The sequence below is a fragment of the Cupressus sempervirens genome, chromosome 2, assembly GCF_028749045.1.
Source record: "Cupressus sempervirens isolate cs-2001-9-10 chromosome 2, ASM2874904v1, whole genome shotgun sequence".
NCBI lineage: Eukaryota > Viridiplantae > Streptophyta > Pinopsida > Cupressales > Cupressaceae > Cupressus > Cupressus sempervirens.
Genome location: NC_143119.1, coordinates 593,909,035 through 593,928,157, shown reverse-complemented (window position 1 = coordinate 593,928,157; position 19,123 = coordinate 593,909,035).

The window sequence follows — 19,123 nt, the reverse complement described above, 5'->3', positions numbered from 1 at the left end:
TTTCAGCTGAAGCTGGATCTTCCAATTGTGGCTTATACACTTGACCTCTTCCCTAACTATATCAACCACCTAAAAAGTATGTTATAAACATCATCTCACCTCATACCATGATCTGATATGATCTGATCTACTATATAGATCTCTTAACATGCAAATCCTTAATTATTATACCACAACCTTCATCATTTACTTTGATGCTTTAGTTTTCACTCCTTCTTCAACAGTAGGTGTCACAACTTCTGTTATAGGGGCAGATGTTTCCTCAACAGCAGGGATTTCTTCTTTCTTAACGGGAGTTTCAACAACAGAAGGGGCTTTATCTTTCTCCATGACTTCTGGTGGAGAAGCAGGGGATTCCTCTTTTTTCTTCAATAACTTCCTTAGCAATCACCTTTTCTTCTACTTCTTCTTTGGGAGGTGATTTTTCCTCTGTTGGATTCTCTAGTTGGGAAAGCTTTTCTTCAACTTTAGCCACCTCCACTATAGAGCTTTATTCCTTCTCCTCAACAGTAGGGGTCTCTTCAACTAGTTTCTCCACAGCCTCTGCTTTACGAATCTCACATCAATTTATTTCCCCTGCAAGAGACACCAAACCATAAACCCAAACCAATTCTCAATGTGCCAGCCCTTACAAGCTTCTAAACATAATTTTGCTCATAAATGACAAAAAGGTACTCTTTTTATCTTCCTCATTTTATATTTATATTTTTTAATTGCTACTCCTATTTTTAATAGCTTCTTTTGGTGTCCAACTAATTTTGCATTTTGCTATTCAATTCAGTACTCTATTGTGGCATTTTTGCAGCTATTTTGGTTGTCTTTTTGACATCAAATTTTCTAATATTTTTTCCCTTGATGTTGAATCCCTATATCTACTTCTTTGTCCTCAATTCTGAGGGTATTGCCAAATGTTCTTCTTCCCCACAAAACTAAACTCCTACATTCTTGACTTATAGCCTCTTGCATAACTATGCATCGATTCCATTAGTTTTTTACTTTAAAAGTTGAATGAAAGAGTGATTATGTGGCCAGTTGCAGAGAAGAAAAAAGTGTAAGTTGAGCACTTTTCCCTCTATTTTTGTTCTTAATTTTCACTCTAGGAGGATTGAAATACTTTATTTCATTAATAATATTCTTCTGGCTCTTTTTCAATATTCCCTTATTTCTGTGAATTTCTTTGTGGGGGCTTCTTTTCAATGTGCATGTTCACATTATCCATATTTATGTTCGCGTTCTTAGTGTTATTTTTGTGTTCATATTGGTTTTTTGTTGAATGCTCTTTGTGTTATGTTTTTGTATGTATTGGTCTATTATTATTCTTGTATGTTCTTGATCATCCATGTGAATACAAGCATAATTTAGGGTGGGCTTCAAAACCACAACATTCCCAGCTGCAATGGCCCCTATAAGTGGCTCTAAAGCCAAAGCTACATTCCATGAAACAAACTAGACATAAGTACTGATCCACCACTAATTCTGGGTCAATTTTGGCTGAGCTATATCAGGACTTAGTGAATGAAAAATTCCAAGCAGAGAATAGTAAAACCACACCAAGAGGCTTTGCAATCATTGAGGCTGAACTATAGAATGCTACAAGCGGCAAAGAAACATGCCACATAAAATCAACCAAAACCAGTGTGACAAACAACCACAAAATTTCATTTTGTCCACGAAAAAATCAAACATCTGCCACAAGCTTATAAATCAAACTTTTGTCACAAGCTTATACCCCTGTAGGTGCCATCCACTTGTGCATGTATTTAATAGCATATCTTGTCACGTTTATTATAAGAGCAACCTGGACAAAACTAAAATTGTTAAAATACGAACTCCATTAATATCTCACCATTGATAAGATCTTAGTGCCTTTAAACTTGTATTGACTTATAAAATTGATTTTTATTTTGTTTATAGTACAATTCTATTACTTATTAGAAAAATAATCAAATATAAAAATATAATTTATTTAGCATTTTGGTTTTTTTGTTTTTAAATTAATACTCACATTCATATTTAAAATTATTCATTTTCTAAATATAAATGATTTCTTGATAAATATGATACTAAGGTTTTACATATTATAGTGATCAAAATATTATATAATAATATTTTTAATTTATAGTTTTGATTATATCTATGTAATTTAAGGTAAACTTAAGAAAGCTTAAAAACATATGTAGATGTAATTTGTTACATTAATTATATTTTGCAATATTCAATCTAACTATTTTGTTAATAAGAGGGTTATCATTAAACTCTTGCCTCCATCTACATTACATTGGTATATTGCACAATCTAGAGTGTTGAGCATGATGCCTTGGCATGTTCTAATATGTTAATGCAACTAGGCACAACTTTAGTTGAAAACTCGGGAATATTGTTTGCAATGAAACCCATCTAGTTGATTGAGGGTAATGACTAATCCGATAACACGGGGGGGCATTGCTACTATTATTCTCAATAACATCCATATAATTGAGACATTTATTGATATATATTTATGTAATGTTTTGGTTTTGTTTTAGTACTCTTTTGGATTGATTTTGTCATGGATAAATAGGTAATGGATGTTTAATAAATATAGTCTTATCTCAAATATTTAATTTGTATGGTACAAAGTAATGTCATATATTTGCAAAGAAGGAAACTTTAATCAATGTGGTTTCTCATTTATAGATCTAAATTACCTCCTTCCACTATATTAAATGGCTCCCTTAACTGAATCTACAATTACAATGATTGATGATGGGAAACTACAATTGCAACCAAACTTCCAAGTCATAGACATTGTTGAGTTGGTTGTGAATCGGAAGGCGACACCTCGATATAGAATGGACCTCTCTAATGGTGTTTCCAAACAAAAAGCAACCATTCCAAAGAAATATAATGATTGCGTTGTTGTGGGAGAAATTGTAAAGGGGTCTATAGTGTTACTTAAAGAGTTTAGTTACCCTACTATTTGCAAATCTAGGTATGTATTTTTTTTAACTTATCCAATAATTTCTAGATATGAATAGAACAACATGTTTTAAATCAACCTTTCCTGATATGTTTCAATTTATAATAGTTAAACTCAATGTGCTCATGCAGGTGGATTGTTTCTGAAATAGACATCATTTGTTTGAATCATGATATCATTGGTCAACCCATCTACATATGCAAGGACCAAGGCCTAGAATTACATGCACTGGCCTTGGGTTCTACATCAATGGATGTGCCTAAAAATGGTGATGATTCACAACAACATACCCCTAGAGTGGTGCTTGGGATATCATCTCCGTTAAAGAATAAAGAAATCATCCCTACTATTACTCCAATTAAAAACTTGAACCCATATCAAACAAGGTGGCTAATAAGGGGTCGTGTTATAGCCAAAAAAGATATCCACCCATTCAAGACCCAATATGGAGAAGGTAAAGTCTTCTCCTTTGATATTATAGATTGTGACAAAATTGAGGTATGTATCACTTGCTTCAACAAAATTGTAGATCTTCATTACATAAATATCCAAGTAGGTTCTATATATACAATAGCAAGTGGTACCGTGAAGATAGCAAATAGGCTCTACAACAAACTTAATAGCTAGCTTGAAATTTGTTTGGAAGACAACTCGAGGGTTTCTCTCTTAGACGATGACTTGTCAATTCCAAAACATCAATTTACTTTCACCCCTCTTGATGAAATTGTCCACATCACCAAAGACTGCCTTGTTCATGTTATTGGCATAGTTGTTTGTGTGGATAAATGTACCACGATAAGAAGGTTTGATGAGACAGAAGTTCTTAGAAGAAGTGTCACTTTATGGGGACCAACTGCTCACAAGGAGGGGACAGGACTCCAAGAAATGTACCATTTACATGATGTTGTTGTTCTTGCAATTAAAAATGGAAAAGACACTGAATATAATGGAAAGGTCATAAGCACTTTGGCTAGTACTCAGCTCTTCATAAACCCAAACATAGCAGACACAACAAAACTAAGGTTATGGTTTAATGATAATGGGAAGGATATCTTAACATCAACAACACAAGCTATTAATGTGCATCTACAAATTCCAAGGAAAAAAATTGTTGAGATTGAGGAAAAAACCATGAATGTCTCCCAACCTTTTCAATACATTGTAAAGGTAACAATTCAATTCATTAAAATGGGTTCGGTTTACTATCCATCTTGCCCCCTTCGCTTGAATGGAAAGCAATGCAAGAAAAAAGTTGTTAGAAATGCCGATGAAACATGGACTTGTGCAAAGTGCATAGAGACATTTGCAGATTGTATTTACAGGTACATACTTCAGCTAAAGCTAACAGATCATACAAGCACACTCTCGGTTGTTGCTTTTGATGAACCTACAACCTACCTTCTGGATATGTCAGTGCATGACTTATACATGCTCCAATTCAATCATGATGCAAAGATTAATGCAGATATGATAATCAAACAAGGATGTTTCAAAGAGTTCCTCTTCACTAGATCTCAGTTGTATATGACTCAAGTGTTGGTCAAGGTCGTTTAAAGTCGACAATCACCAAAGTTGACACTCTATAGCTTGAAGAAGAAAATGCTTCCTTAATAAAATTGATGACATGGAAGACATGAGTTCTTGACTATATTTGTATTGCTTTTTCTTTAATAAAACAAGTACCCAATGTTGATGTTATATAGCAACATATTAGACCTATGCTATTTTGGTGAATTTAAATGTTTCTGATTGTATTTAGTACTCCCAACATTCATGCTATGTACCAAGATATGAAACTAACATATATTTGGTAAATTTAACTACTTATGATTGCATTAAGTCCATTATAAGGTAATAGATGTTAATGAGTGATTACCTCTGCACACATGTTTTTCAAAGTTAGCAATCTTTTTGTATCTTTAGCCAATGAGAATATTGGTGGTCGATTTGAAAAGATCGTGCTTGTATTTAGTTCAATCTAATGATAACTTTAGCAACAACTTGTTTCTTAATGATAGACTCTTTGTTAATTAAATGTTTGGTGTTTGAAACTAAAAATGATGCTTCTACTAACTTGCAACATCCAATATTTACATTACATACTTGATAATATTAATGCTTTTTAATTTTCCATCCATATTAGAACTACATTATTTTGGTGAATTTAAATGTTTCTCATTGTATTTAGTACTCCCAACATTCATGCTACGTACCAAGATATGAAACTAACATATATTTGGTAAATTTAACTGCTTATGATTGCATTAAGTCCATTATAAGGGAATAAATATTAATGAGTTATTAGCTCTGCACAAATGTTTTTCAAAGTTAGCAATCTTTTTATACCTTTAGGCAATGAGAATATTGGTGGTCGATTTCAAAAGTCCGTGCTTGTATTTAGTTCAATCTAATGGTAACTTTAGCAACAATTTTTTTTTTAATGATATACTCTTTGCGAATTAAATGTTTGGTGTTTGAAACTAAAAATGATGCTTCTACCAACTTGCAACATCCACTATTTACAATACATACTTGAGAATATTAATGCTATTTTTTTTGACATTGATATTGTTCACATCTTTTTTATAGAATTATTTTCAATATAATATTTATTGTAAAGTGTCTAATGTTTTTTTGCATATGATGAGCTCCTCTCAAAATTGTGAGCCACTACTATCAGCAATTGAAAATAAAAAGAATCAGCGTCATAAAAGAGATCATGAGTACTATGCTCACCACAGAGAAGAAATCAAATATTCATTGTCATATGCGACACAAACACCAAAAGAAAACATGTGATATAGATCTAGGGCCGAATAATCAGATACCAACTATTAATTTAGTCAATCTTGTACCCCAAAGTGATATAGACTTTGCAAAATCTTCAAAAAACTTCCGCACTAGGATAGATGCATTGGCAAACATGCAAACATGTGAAGCATGCAATGAATGTTATGTTGGGATGCACGCATCTTCAACAAATTGTGCTATAATTTACACTAGATGTTCTCATGAAAAGGGGAGACATCGCTTTGCAATATCTAATAATATGAATCTAGGAAAACAACCAGATGCATTAAAAAATCTAACCCAAGTCAAAGAGATGCTCATAGCATGGGTAAATCCAATAGTGCAAGTAACCCATGCTCGTGGTGGGTAGTACAAATATTATGGTCATACAATTAGCTTTCCACAAGACATTAGATCAATAGCGACGTACCTCCCACGCAAAATTTTAGATTTGGATGTGTTAATATTTCGAAGACTCGAAACACATGGAACTTACTATGATTAGTATGTAAGTAAGGGTCGTGTTTAGGCTGCATTAAAATATAAGATTGACTATGATCCATACTATAAGGATGTTTTAATATCCGATGAATGTCTACAACAACTCCTAGATACAAGTATAGACATTTCAAGCATGCTTCATACTATTGATGTAGACAATGAACATGAGCTCTCAACTAAATTTGGATTTCCATGTGGTGAGGATGAAAATGAACATGACATAACATACTCTTCATCATTCATGGTTAACTTACCAAATAAACGACATGAGCTAGATATCATCAAAGGAACAATGCAAATTCCAAATGCAAATAACACTCTTATTTCTTGGCCAGAGCTTGATCCTTCTCCAATAAATGAATACAATACTGAAGGACTTTTGGATATGGCCTTTCCCACACTTTTCCCGAATGGTGTTGCATTACCAATGCAACCTCACTATCGACAAGTTAAGATACATGAATATGTGTTGCACTTAATGAGATACCATGATAATAGATTTGGCATCCACCCAAGGTTTCGTTATTTTGTACTAAATCTAATGATGCAACATCGAACTCAAGGAATCTCTTCTGTGTTTGTCAAGAAAAATCTAGAGGACTCCATCCCAATCACCTTTCAAAACCTTCTTTTGCACATATAATAGATGCCCAACACTCAATTGGCTGAAGAATTGATGCACTCTTGATCTTCCTTGAGGGAAACACGTGCATATTGGAGTAAACATCGTGGTGAACTTATGAATATGATCAACCAGCTAGGAACCTCTACTTCGTTCTTCACATTTAGTGTTGTAGATACTAAATGGCTTGAATTATGACTTTTTCCAATTGGCGTTCCATTGATGTTTTGAACCAATAAAGAATGCACAAACAACATTATTAATAACCTACATACAACTTACCTATTCTTGCATGAAAGGTTCACAATATTTCGTGAAGAAGTAATAGAAAAACTCTTTTATGTGATAGATTATTGGTATAGATATGAATGGCAACATCGAGGATCGAGACATATACATGGATTTATTTGGATTCCTGGAGCACCTGACATGGACAAACTTGATTGGCATAATCATGTAGAGGTAGAGCGAGGGAGGAAATTCTTTGAAAATATGTGAGTGCGTGGAATCCCCGCACTCCGTCTTGTAGAAACAACACACAACATCGATCATTACAAGAAAATCCTTGCTTGTTGGAAAATAATACCATCTTCTCTAAAGACGTGCATATTGACTATGAGGAATTAATCAACTGTGTTCAATGACATACACAATGTATTGAAGCAACGTGCCTACAAAAATGAGGTAATAATTTAGAGTGCTGCTACAAAGCCCCTTGGTTAGAAAGTGCTAGTTCATCATTGGTTCGTGATGAGTCTGGGAAAAAAATGTATGCTCCAACTCGTAATGATGATAGGTTGAATATACACAACCGAGATATGATTTCAATATGGAGGGCCAATATGGATTGCCAACCAGTTGTATCAAAGTTGCTTGTTCTTAACTATATAGCAAAATATGCAGCAAAGGCAAAAAGGAAGTCAGAGAGTTGTATTGATATGCTATCATGCATATGCAAGCAATAAGTGGGTGAAGAACATGCACTATCAACATATCATAAATTTATGTTTGAGACCATTGTAGATCATGATATTGGAGTGCAAGAGACATGCCGTATGCTACAAAAGCTACTAGTTGTTGTTAGCAGTCGCTCTTTTATAACATTAAATGTTGGATGCAAATTTTTACATCGAATTAACAAAAATCCAGGTGATAATACATTACTAGTGAGTTATCTGCACTCTCACATAGAATGACCCACTGAGATGGAGCTAATATCATTGATTAAAACTGCTAGATCATTCTCATTTTCATCTACTCGCAAAGGGTGCAAGTGGAAGGTTAGAAAGTAGAAAGCAATTGTCAACGTTTTTCCTCATTTCTATAGTACCCCTGACGAGGAATTTGAACACTTTGAGACTTTCTGTTGGAGTGAGCTACTTTTGTACACGCATTATCATAGCATCGATGTAGATATAGGTCTCACTAAAGATGACATTGTTACAAATTAGAAACAACTACAATAAAAAAAACTATCGTGTTTGGCATGTAGATCACTTGATAATTACGGAGCCTAACCCTAAAGAGGATTTAAATGATACAAATGAGATGGATCCAAGAAATACAAGTGCCCTAGATGAATGGGAGTTGTTATCACAGATGGGAGTTTTTGGTGGTGAGAACTTGAATGCCCTTGAAATACTCAGTCGACATGACTTTGATAATATAAACAATTGGGATGAATGTTCTTTGCCTCCCCACTTGCAAAACACTTCAAAGCATTTCATAAGTATAAACAAGACATCCCAAATGGGTGACGACTCCATATTACAAGAGCATGCTTCACTATATCCATTAACTCCCAAACAAGAACTAGCACTTGTGACTATAAAAGAACATTACAATGATAGTTCCTAAAAGCAACCCCTCTGCATGATCATACAAGGAATGGCGGGCACAAGCAAATCGCACTTGATACATTGCATCCAACATCACTTTGGGTTTTAGCATCTAAAAATAATAGTCCAATCCTTGTTGTTGCCCCTACAAGAGTTTTGGCATTCAACATACATGCCTCAACCATACATGCTACCCTTAGAATACCAATAAGAGAAATGTACCCACTGTGTGGACAATCATTGCTAGTCTTTCAAGAAGAAATGAGACATGTGCAATACCTCCTTATTGCTGAATTTAGCTTTGTAGGGCCAAAATTGCTTTTGAAAATAGATAGTAGATTATGTGAAGCTTTCCCGCATCAACAAAAAAAATGCTTTGGTGGTACATCGATAATTCTTGTTGGTGACTTAGCAAAACTACCCCCTATCATGGATAACCAATATATGCAGCACACTCACATGCCAAATACCTTTGGGATAAATTTACAAAGGTTATCACGTTGACAACCATATTTTTCCAACAAGGTGACACTCAAACTCAAATCGACTTTTGTCATGTTTTGTACAATATGCGAAATGCAGATCCAACTAAACAAGATTGGGAATTACTTATGCAACGTACAAATAAAACAACATCTATTTTTGAACAAAGAGCATTTGATCAATCAATGCACCTTTACTCTACAAAAAATTTAGTTGGGCTACACAATCAAAAAATGCTTGAATTACTCAATGTTCTAGTTGCACTTAGTATTGCAATAAAAACACACTTACAACCAAACCTCGATAGCGATGTCGATCAACTTCCAAAAGAACTATTGCTATGTAAAGGCCAATGAACAATGTTAACGACAAACCTTTGGATTCATATGGACCTTGTAAATGGATCACTTGGGGAGGTGGTAGATATTGTGTACACACCCGGTTGTAAGCCCCCTGATCTACCTCTATATGTGCTTGTCTGATTCAATAATTATAATGGTCCACCTTGGGACCAAGGTGATCCAAATAATTTACCTATAAAACCTATAACCTTAGGTAATTATAGATAGGTCCCATTATCTATGTCATGGGCACTCACCATACATAAATCCCAAGGATTGACACTTCAAAGAACAACAATTGATATTAGTACAACAAAACGACAAGGTCTGACTTTTACAGCTATATCAAGAGTTGAAACACTCGACAACCTGCGTATAGAGCCACCATTCTCCTTTGAACGATATGCAAGAATGAAAGATAATCCATATACCATTATCAAAAAAAAGGAAGAGTCTCGATTGCAACAACTCTCCATATAGAGTGGACAGGTAACAAATGTAGTACATTCCTCTAATTTAATTGACTATGTCTGTGTGTACTTCATCAATCTTGAAATTGGTTACATTTATACATTTAAATATCATTGTTTGCTAATGTAACAAGTTATTTTGTTATAGTGATGATGAAAAGATACCATATATTGTTAGTTGAATCCTCTACTCATAACTCACTTTGTAATTTCAAATATTGTAGTTTATTTATGCAATTTCCTACAAACTCCAAAGGATGCACAATGTCCATGTTTTCAATTGCACCATGAAGACCAAGGAGACATTTTGTCCGTGACAGATGGGAAAACGTGTCATCGTTGAATATATCATTGATTGCATAAGCTATTCTAGCGGATGCACCTCAAAGACCATTGTTGTCAATAAGTGCAAGAACACCGCAATTCTATAGGCTTCATGTGTATTATGTTGTTGACATCTATTATGTTTCTTTGTGATGAAATTGAATAATAAATATGTGTTCTTTGTGGAGAAACTATTGTTATCATTCTTTTACTTGTATCTCCTAATCATAACTCACTTTGTAATTACAAATATTGTAGTTTATTTATGTGATTTTAAAAATGTTATACTTTAGTATTTTATCTTCACATGTACATTTTTTGGTATGCACGTGTCTAATAAACTAATTGATGGAAAAAAATTGAATATCAAACCAAAAAGAATGATCTTTATGCAATGTTTATACACTTGCTATTATTCATCGTAATTTTTGGTTGATAAAATATATATAAAAATAACTGTATTGTAAAATATTTTGGTTTGTACGATATTAATAATTAAAAAATAAATAAATATACTTCTATTCTATTTTGTTATGATTTGTAGGTTATTAAACAAACACTTTTGAACATGTAAAGTTTTAAAATAAAATAAAAAATTCCTTTCTTGACTTTTTAAATATTTTGTATTCAGTGGTTCTTATTAGAATATAATTGTATGGATGTTGCTATCTTCAATTTTTTTGTTCCTCTTCTACATTTAAAAACATGAATGTAACTAATTTTATTTTTTTCTTACATGCTTTTCATGTCGTACTAAATGTCTAGAATTACCTTATATATACTTTCACCTTTTGTCACTATCGGCATACCCCTTGCTCCTTTGGGTGCAAGTGCTAGTATTATTATATTATTAGTTTTAGTAATTATGGTTATTGATAAATTAATTAATATAATTTTATTAATAATTCAATAGTTATTCTTATAATAATGTAATAATTATTATTTAAATTTAATAATAATTTATTTAAAGTTTTTGGTTATATAGTTATCATTGAAATTTGAGAAATTTAATAAAGTTCAGAGTTGTTAAATGGTAATTCATTTTTATATATAAAAATATGGAGTTTTATATTTAAATGACTTTTGATGGATTGTTGAAATTTTTTGAGATTCTTGTCAACTCAGAAACCTTAGTGAATCTTACAATTAGAAAAATGGGAAAATTGGAACCTTGTTTGTAATTGAAAACCTTAACAATTGTAATGCTTGAAAAAAAAATGAAAATGAAAACTTGAAACCCAATTGTGAAAATTGAACTTTTGTATTTTCAAAACTAGAGTAACTAGGAAACTATATTTGTTATATATTTGACGTGATGTATGTTGACTAGTCAGAGGCTTGGGGGTTTTTGTTCTATGATGATGTTATGTATATGATCTTTTATACCTGACCATTGTGATGTGGTCACGTATCTCTATGATGATTTTTATCAAATGTTTGTTAGCGCTTTCCAGTTTCTTGTGTAGAACTAAGGTGAATGATGTGATTTTCCTAGTGTGACCATTGAGTTTCGATCATTTATCTTTTGATGTTTTCCAGTTGCTTGTATAGAACTGAGGTAAATATTGTGACTTTCTTGTTGTAACCTTTGAGTTTTTGATTGGTTATCTATTGGTGCTTTATAGTTGCTTACATAGGACTGAGGTGAATATTGTGTTTTATCTATAGGTACTTTCTAGTTGCTTGTAAAGGACTAAGGTGAAAATTAGGATTTCATGAGTTGTACTTTTTATCAGCTTAGGGTAGGTAATCTATGTGTACATTGGGAAGTGGCTTGCAATGGAGATCGAAGCCCTAAAGAGGTTGCCTGTGTAACCCATTGTAAGTTGTTTTAATAAGTGATAACATTTCATTAAATGAGTTTTAAATGAATTAATAAGAGTTCGTATTTTTCCTTGCCCATGTCTTGAGTGCTAGTATAGGCTAGGATGGGAGTAGAGAGGATGCTTGGTTATGACCTTGCTTTGTTAGTATGCCTTCTCTTTACGAAAGGATACAGATGTCGCATAGAGACACTAGGGGGCCAAAGTCTAGAGAGGCTGCCAGGGTACCCTTAGAGTTTGCTCATGTGATGACACTTGCCCACTTACATAGTAGATTTCCTACGTGTCTTTGTTGCCTCTGGGTTTAGATGTCATTTGTATCTTGGTACCTTTCAGATAGATTGCTATTAGGTTTTCCTTGACCTAGATATTGGTTATGACTTTGGATTGTTATCCATTTGGGACTTGAGATTATCTCCTCAATGCGGTGGGAGTAGGCCATTTAGGTTCCACAAGGTCGGGTGGTAGTGATTTTTCTTATACCATTGAGATCCGACAGATGGATCTCCTTGTTGGATGTCCTTGTGCAATAATTCCTCTCATTTTGATCTTTTGTTTTCAGATGGATGGTTATATTCTGTTCTACTATATTTGATTTTCAGAGATCTTATGAGATGATGTATTTTATTCATGATGTATATTCTTTGAGCTTTTCATACCCCGTGACTTGTATAGCAAATGATTATGCATTCTGATTTTGCAAAGTGGCATCGTATATAATTGTATATTATTTAATTGGATTCATACTTGTAGTTATTATATGATGTGGAATTGTTATGTTTCAGATTTAGTATTAATAAGACTTATGAATCTGATTCAACATCACGAAACCCTTAAGAGATGTAATATGTTTTATGGATTGTTTTTATGTATGTGAGTTATTGCTTCCACTATATTATATTTGTTGTTTCATTATTATCTTTTATAAAAAAATTTTTTGGCAAACTTAGTGAACTTTAGGTTAATTTCTTTTGAGTTCCCTCACCGGGCGTTACAAATTTTCATTGGGGGTGGGAGGGAACTTTCCCCTCCCTACATTGAAGATATTAGTAATTTTAGATTAATTACCCACCTAACCATCTTTGGCTCCTAGAACCAATAGAGGTTTCCTTACTCTTTTCTTTTTATGAATTTTACATGACTTAGGATGACTTAAGTCATCAATGTTTGCAACTAAACCTAATTTGTCTAAAGGAATATAAGAATCTGGGGCTAAATCATACTAAGGGGAGTCTCTGACAATCTCTTTATTCGGGGCATTATTTAGTGAATCGTGAAATTCATCCTCTGATGTTGTGTCACCTTCCCTGTACTTGCAGTCCCCTATTCACTCTATAGGTTTCTCTAATGGAAATTGTAGGCTCCTTATCTTTTCAACAAAGATGCTAGAAAAAGATTTAATAGGATTGGTGATGCAATTAAATAGGGCTGCATCAATTAAAGGGTCAATACCACATTCCTCAATCTAATCATTAATATTATCTGGGAAATTTGTGGGATTACTAGCAAGTTTGGAAACACTTTCAAGAGGGAAAATGAAATCACAGCATGCAAGACTATTTTTTAGATTATGTCAAGTTGTGAGCTCCTCACAAACTTATTTGTGGATAGACATTAAATCTTTCATCAAAATATTAAGGGTTAACAAGTTATCTTCAACCTTTTTAACAAAGATGTCTAGTTTTTTTAGATTCTTAAATCTATGGTTCATAACTACATCTTTGAGTATAGAAGAAAACTGATTAGGGATAGATTCACAGAGTTCTTTTTGAGAATGATGATCATTAATTGAATCACAACCTATATCCTTTTGAGAGGGAAGCTTGGGAAAAACTGACTTAGAGTTAAACTCGATTGAGTCAACAAGACTCTTCACCAAGTGTATAGAAGAGGAAGATGTGTGAATGGGTAAGGAGGAGAAAGTCGAAGAGCAAGGCTTAGGGCTAGATTTTTGAGATGGAGAAAAAAGGGGATGAGCACATAAGGGAATAGAGGGCTCTAGAATTTCCCCTTCTAAATCCATGGGAATAAGAGACAAATTGAAGCCTCCATTCTCTAAGAATTTGAAATGAATATCCTCATTGTTTGAAAACTTGCTACTGTTTGAAGGTTTATAGAATGGTTATGTGGGATCAAAATATGCAAATGAAATTGTGGATTGAACATAACCCATGAAGAAGTTAGGGCATGTTTGGTTGTTGGACTAGAATAGGAATAGAAAATTAGAATTTATTTTGTATTCTCTATTTGGTGTGTCAAATTAGAATAGGGAATTGGAACTTGTTTTTAATTCTCTATTTGATGCACCAAATTGGAATTGCGAATCAGATTTGGTATTTCCATTTTGACCCCAAAATGAACATGTGTCTAATCTCAAAAATACTTGTTATTGGAATAGTTATTCCTATTCCAATTTTGACTTTTTCTTATTTTGTACTGATATGTTCCTGGATTCGATTGTGTTAAGATTTTTACCATCAACGTTTCGAATCACACTACGTGATCCATCATCAAGATCAATAGCAAGAGATGCAAAAAACAATATCAGGGGATGAGCACTATTGTTTTTTGCATCTCTTGCTATTCATCCTGATGATGGATCACGTAGCGTGATTTGAAACGTTGATGGTAAAAATCTTAACACAATCGAATCCAGAAACATATCAGTACAATAGAATGGATTGTGGAAATTTGTTCTCTTTTTCTTATTCGCTAGAATTTTCAAATCCGCTTGCAAGAACACTTAAACGCTTGCTCCCAAGATCGTATTTGTTCACAATCTCAGTTGCTCCAAGTGTGATCGTCTTCAATGAATGGGCTTGGTTAGTGAATGTCGTAGGGGGCGTGATGATTGCCCATGACTGATATGTTGCACTTTTTAGATATGTCCAAGCTGCTAGCTATGGATCAAATCTCACTGTGGTCAGACCATTTCCTGATGAAACACCGCTCGGATCCAAGAAAAATAATGGACCCCGATGCTAATATGACAGAGGGGCAGCGGAATGAGTTTCTGAGGGACCTTGTGGAGCTACAGAAGCGCCAAAAAATGGGGATTTTGCAGAGAAAGCAGGGTAAGGAAAAAGAATGGGGTTTTGACGGTGAAGGCGAAGTGGAATCTGATGATAATGGCGGCAGAGGGGGCTCTGATGGAGTTGATGTTGACAAGGACTTGAAGTGCCTCAAGAGTAATTTTGACTAGTTGTGCGATGAGGACAAGATTTTAATGTTTTTCAAGCATCTTTTGAAGGAGTGAGAGATTGTTTCTTAATGAAACACCACTCGGAGCCATGTTAATGCAATGATCACCAATTTTGTGAATAAACGTGACGATCCCATGGATGTGAATCCAAATCTCCAGAGGTCTAATGAAGCCAATCTCAGCGTGAAGGATGGACTCTTGATTTAAATGCAAAGAGCTCAATGTCAAGCTCGAGTTGGGAGATTGGGGTTGTGTGTCATTGTTGTTGTAAAGAGTGGAAGTTTCTTCGTGACATTTTCCAAATCAAGCCTATGAAGATGGCCTTATACACGATGTCGGACACATCGTCCCCATTGACAGGAAGTGTCAGTGGCATGCAGAATGTCCACTAGTGTGCGTTTGAGAAGAGGCCTCTCAAACATGGCTACATTGATGCTAAGCGGCTCCTTCGACTTGGCTTCTGGTGTTAAACTTCAAATTGTAATGAGTGCATACTATTGACTATTTTGTATAACCAAACGGGGTGTGGAATCCTATTTCCAATTCCTAGTCCCTATTCTTGTTTCTGATTCTTATTCATGTTCTCAATTCTTATTTTCAATTCTATTTCTCAATTCTGAATTCTCAATTCTTGTATTTTTTTTTAAATGCCTCTTTTCTAATTATTGCTTTAAATATTATTATTAATTAAAATATTAATTATGCTATTTAAAAGTGTTTGCACAAATGATAAGCCTCTTCCTTTATTCTAAGGTTGCTCTCCCAAAAGATGGAATTCTAAAGGCATTTCATGTTTTAGAGATATTATAGGCAATGATGGTATGATTCCTTGGGAGACCCTGAGAACCAGATATGACATTCCCCACACTCAATGGAGAACCTATACTACTATTGGAGATGTCTTGGCCAAATATGAGCTACCTCTGAAATGTTGCTCCATACAGGATTGCCCTCACTCTCTCTTCTGGCCTGGTACTTCCAACATATATATAAGGTGAAAGTTAGGGATACATACTCTCTATTGACACAATCCTTAACCAACTAAATATTGTTTGGAACCTCAACCTCCCCATTGAGAAATGGATGAAATGTTGTACTAAACTCTGGAAAAGCCTTATTGAACCTAAAGTCTTATGCTTTTTCTAGTGTTTTCTCCTACACAAGTTACCATTCAAGAAACCATCAGGGGAGCCTAATGAATGTAAAGTTTGTAATCAACCTATTAGTCAAATAGGATGGATTAATCTGTTCTATAACTTGTAATAGCACTTGTGAACATTTTATGTGTTTTCCAAGTTACTATACAAATGAATATATATGTGATATAAAGAGACATGTCTCTTGTCTCTTCAATATATTAACTTACATTAATTATAGTTATAACACAAGTAATATACCCTCAATATAATAAAAAGATTATATAACAAGATGCGCACACACGATGTTAATATAAGTTAATTATTCCATATAAGACTTGTCATATATTATTTATACATCTCATACATATAATATAATTTATCTGACAAAATTATAACATTAACACTCCCTCTTAATGAAGAAGGATAAAACACATAGGTATTACATCATATGCAATATTTAAAAAATAATACATATAGGAAATCTTTGATCAAAAGATTTCCAATATATGCTATCATATAAGTATTGGCCTATAAGAATATCAACACATGATATTCACCAATTACTATTTGATATCATATTAGGTAACATGAGCATTGGCCTATCAGAACATCAATCAAATGATATTCACCAAGTACTCTTAAGTAATTTCCTATCAGAACATCAACTAAATGATATTCACCAAGTACTCAATGCAGTAATGGCCTATCAGAATATCAAGGTAAGATATTCACCAAGTACCTAAAATATATCTACACAAACAACTTGTAGATAGTCAAATTAATGACATCTAACGCCTAGTTGTTGATTTATAAGATAAAGCTTTTTACGATTTATTTCAACATTTACAAAAAATGTATATCATGATACAAGTTATTGTAAAGTCATCACCTTTCAATAACTTCTCCAAATACAAGTGACATCATTTGAAAGTCGTCACTTCCTCATGATGTACATAGGGGGCAAACCCATACACACATGACAAGAAAAGTTCACATGAAGTCAACATGGATATTGTTGTGTGGTGTTATAACATCCACCATGAAAGTTATCAGAGAATAAGGTTTTCACCTCAAACTTATCTCTCATAGATAAGATGTATTACAAGGGATTGCACTTGCAAACTCTTCTTCACAAAGAAATATTAACCTTATGACCTCTGATATCATCTTTTCAAACTCCCTTTTGAATATGTTATCATCCTTTTAACTGCCTGGCAGAATGTCATATCATGCTTCCTTAGTTCAAGAGGTATCCTGATAGCATAAGGTCTTCTGATTGAATCATATAATCTATATGCTTCCTCTCTTTGTCCAAGGTTGCCTCTAATGAATTATCAGACTCCCCTTCAATCTCAATCTCCTTAGCTCCTCATCCAATAATGCTTCTAATGGGGTGTTAAACTAGAGCTCCCTCTGAACTTGATATCAATAATCCTTTTCCTACAAGAACATTCTTGGAGGAAAAGATCAAGGCAAACAACTATTATAGTACATATGGAAATACAAATAAGAGAGAGAATATAGAGATTAGTAAATGTAATACTAAAACATAATGAGTACTTATCTGTGCATCCTTGATAAGAGTTGCTCCAATGAAAGACCATATGCATCAAATCTGAAAATGCCTCCACATGAGTATTTTGACAAACAATGGGAATGGAACATTGGTTATCATTTGCTCCCATAATGTAAATTCCCACTTAATCTATTTTATAGAGTTTTTAGTCACTATCAAGTCTAATGATATCAACCTCTAATTTTGTTAGTCATCCTTTTATATTTGAAGTGACCATCAGGTGTCTTCAAACATTAAATATATTTCATAATGGTTGTGTGAGCCAATGAACAAGAGCTTCCAATTCTCTAAAACTTTATGGCAGAATCATAATGCATGGATCAATGGCATTATTTTCCTTCATGTTTTATTTCATCTTAAATCCTTCAAATATTTGACACTTTAGTATGCTTGAGAAATTGTTTCAGTGGAACATAGTCCAAATGCGTGTCCATCTTCATTATTTTTAACTTAATATATCTATCTCATCGTTATGATGAATTTGTTCCAAAGGATATTCTTGAAAATGCCACTTAGCCTATTTTTTTATCCACATTTTTGAAAGATAGATTACTTGACAAATTGCAAGAGCCAAATATGGAAAACATGATAGAACTGGTTGAAGCCCAACTCAACTATTTGTGTTTCTTATCCTTGACTTGGTGGTGGTACTTATGAAAAATAATACATATGTTGCAATATAATCATGATCTTGACATATTCAATAGAACACAATGTCATTCCATCAACAGATGAGATAAAGCTCTTCACTCACAAAATCAACAACTCTATCCACTTGTAATCTCCTGAAAATAATTCATAGAGACTCACGAGGCTCATTAATCTGACCATAAGATCTCCTTTCTCCTTAGTTAATTTCAAATCCTTGCTCAATGGATTGTACTTGCATTTAGACTCATTTTGATGCCGAAATTCTTTGTGAGTTATCATCCAGATCTCCTTAATTTGTGTCTTGTGCAGACATCACATTCCCTCAAATAGTGTAGCGACCTTGAATATCGTTGAATAATGCATTAGGAAACCAATACACTAGATACTGCTATTACCAATCTCTA